Below are 3,624 nucleotides of genomic sequence, written 5' to 3'. Positions count from 1 at the left end.
GAGGCAAAGATGTTCAGCTGGTGGATGGGCTGATGCATTTCTGTGACTGACACCTCGCAGGGACGGCTGGAAGGCTGGATCCACTGGGACTGTCAGCGGGACCACCTCCATGTGGCCTTTCCTATGGGGTGGCCTCAGAGTAGTCAGACTCCTTCCATGGCAGCTTAAGGCCCCATGAAAGACTGCTCCAGGCAGCAAGGTGAAAGCTACATGGCCTTTTATGATCCAGCCCCATGAACTGCACTTCGTCACTTTCACTGTACTCTATTGGTTGAAATGCTCACAAGCTACCCCCTCCCCACGCCTCCCCAGACTCAAGGGTAGAAGACATGGATCTCTCATTTTAATGGGAGGATTCTCCAAGAATGTGTTGGCCACATTTCTAAACTACCCCCTAATGTTTGGCTGCAGCCCTGTTTCTAGTGAAGGGAAGACAAGAAATGAGCAAATGACCCTAGGACTTCATAATTTTACTCTGTTAGTCTCCATTCTGAACTTTCGATGTTGCGTCCTCTCCCCCAATATATCACTGCAAGCCAGGCAGCTTCCCGCTACTGTCTTCATCTTACGACTGCGACTGGAACAAGTATCCATATACCTGTCAGAACTGCCTAGTGCAGTAAAACCCACAATGAAATGCCCTTCCCTACTGCAAGTTCATTACACAGGTTGAAAAATCACATCCCCCAAGGACACAGTCCCAGATGGCATTTCACTCTCCCACTGGAATCGACAATGCCTGGTACACAGGTGTATGCCTTGTCCCTGTCCCCAGTGTGGGGGTGGGCCCCTGCACAGCCAGCTTCAAACGCGCGACACCCCTGTTATCTCTGCGGGAAGCACCAGCAGGCTGAGAGCCGCCTCCTCTCCTGTCTCCAGGGCTGGTCTCCCTTTGAGACCCTGCGCTGACCAGCTCAACGTGCCAGCAGGAGCTAAATGATGACCTCGGCAGCAGATGAGGATTATTTTGGTTACATTACTCTCTGTGATCATCTAAAAGGGAAAACAAAAAGTCATTTAAACATTCAGCTTGTGCTCTTCCAGTACCACAAAGGAGCTCCTGGAAATCTTTTATTTATTTATTTTTTTAAATGACATGATAATGTTATGCTTTGTTTTCATCACCTTTATCATCATTTCTTAGCAGAGGCCCAAGTGGCTTGGCTAGGGTAAAAGGGAAAAAATTATAATGATTCGTTTGTATATATTTGTCCTAGTGGGAATTTGATGTGGAAATATAAGAATATTAAATTAGAGGCACTCCCTACATTATTCTCTGTTCTGTTTGAAGCCAGAAACAAGGTACAAACATGATATAGGGCCCAAGAATGCCACAGCACTTCAGTGGTTCATGAGCCTGAGCTAGAGCACCTTGGTTATTTCTAAATTGAGTTGACATGAGCTTTCTCCCGTCTCTAGTGTCACTGGAGCCTCTGTTTTAATGATTTCTCTCTCTCTCTTTTTTTTTTTTTTTTGAGATAGGGTCTTGTTCTGTCGCCCAGGCTGGAGTGCAGTGGTGTAATGATGGCTCCCTGCAGCCTGGAACCCCTGGGCTCAAGGGATCCTCCTTCCTGAGCCTCCCAAGTAGCTGGGACTTAATTTAGTGAATTCTTTCCCTCGCCCTATCACCAATCAATTCCTCCATTAAAGTCCGTCCCTTAAGGCAACACTCCCGCAGTTCTGGAGAGGAAGGGATCCAGCACACCGCACGCTCAGCTGTCCTATGTCTACTGCTTCCCAACAAATCTTTCCCAGCAAAGTGTCCCCCACGCCTGTCCTTAGCAGCTCGCCCCCGGAATCAGAGCTGCCCAGCTCCTGAGGCCAGTGTATCAGTGAGGATCTAACCAGGAAACAGAAACCACCAGAGAATTTGAAACAGAAGGGCTTTGATGCAGGGATTGATTACACAAGGGCTGGAGGAGCTGAGAGGCCAGCCAGGGGACGGTGAGACATCCAGCCGGCAAAGACCGGAAGCTGGCTCCGCTGTGGGGCAGAGGGGAGGGAGGGGCGCGGTTCCCGGAGCTCAGGGACGTGTCCAGTGTCATGGGTCATCGGGTGGAGGCTGGAACTACAGTGGACCTGCCTGGCAGCAAATGGAGCCAGAGAGGTTGTGCAGCTGGGGAGGGAGGGGAAGAGGCCCCTATTTCTCCCGCCCTTCCCCCACCATCCGGCCTCAGTGTCTCACATCATCCTCCAACCTCAGAAAAGCGACCTCCAGGGGTCAGACCCCTTTGATTCACAACAGGGTAGCAAAAGGGCAAGAAACAGATTGGAGGAAAACGGAGCCAGGACGTGCACTGCCAGTAACCCCACAAAGCTGTCCTCGCTCAGACCTGTGGTCTCTCCAGGACCCTGCCCACACCCATCCTCCAGCCCACGGTCAAAGGGCTCAGTCACTGAGGAATATTCTGACAACACTGACCAAACCTTGTCCCATACCAGCCTTTCTAAATAAGGCTCCACCCCGGTCAGACAGCCAGGCTCCGCCCACCTGCTCCTCCGGCCGCCCACCCATGGCCTTTCTCCTGGCTCACCTACGTCTCTGCCCCCTGCTGTTGTTCCCATGGACGCTCCAGTGTCTTTAGCAATTTGACACAGTCATCGATCCATATTTGTAAACCGACCCCCAGTTCGAGGGGATGTGGTCTGGGTTTGGTATCAAATAACCCTCTTTCTCACCGTGGAAATATTCTAGCCTTTTCTCTTTTTCAGCAGAAGGCGGTGTTTTGCTCTCATAAGGGGCCCAATTCAAGAGGGAAGGGAGTTAGACTCCACCTCTTTGTGGAAGAGTCTGTAGGACGACAGCTGTTGCTGTGGCCAACTTTGAAAATAACAACCAGCCCCAGGCAGAGACTTTATAGATCCCCTCCAGCCCAGTGAACAGTTTTTCTCAAAGATTGCCTCCTTCCCTCCCTTTTTATTTTCTTATAGTACCTAAACACAGGAAACTTAATCTTTGGGAAACTACATTTCTGCATACAGCTTAATTAGAGATTAAATCTTGAAAGATTTAATGGGTCTTGATTTTGTCTTGATTTTGTCAGACTAGACTCTAACACTTTCCCCACTAACATATTCTAATATATTAATGGAAAGAAATTGAACTCAGGACCTACCCCCATATTATGGACTGAATGTTTGTGTCTCCTCAAATTTATATGTTGAGGCCCTAACCTTCAATGTGATGCTATTAGGAGGTGGAGCCTTTGGGACATAATTAGGTCATGAGGGTGGGGCCCTCACAAGTGGGGTTAGTGTCCATATAAAAGGGACCCAGGGAGCTTCTAGCCCTCTTTTCAGCTGCTGCCCCTAAAGGGGACCCTCACCAGAACCTAACCATGCTGGCACCCAGATCTTGGACTTCCAGTCTCCGGAACTGTGAGAAATAAATTGCTGTTGTTTAAAAGCCTCCTAGTCTATGGTACTTTTGTTATAGCAGCCCAAGCTAATTAAGACTCCACAGAAAACTGACTCCACTTGCCACCTTCCCCATGATTGTCAGGCAACACAACCATCTTCTAGGTATAACATTCTCAACCATAGAGTTTTTCTGCAACTGTTCCTTTTTTCTCTTTGCCCATGTCAGGGAGTAAATAGATGCTCTCCCTTACCTAAGACAGGACC

The sequence above is a fragment of the Propithecus coquereli genome, unplaced genomic scaffold, assembly GCF_000956105.1.
Source record: "Propithecus coquereli isolate 6110/MARCELLA unplaced genomic scaffold, Pcoq_1.0 Scaffold112, whole genome shotgun sequence".
Taxonomy (NCBI): Eukaryota; Metazoa; Chordata; class Mammalia; order Primates; family Indriidae; genus Propithecus; species Propithecus coquereli.
Note: the sequence above shows the minus strand (reverse complement) of the source record.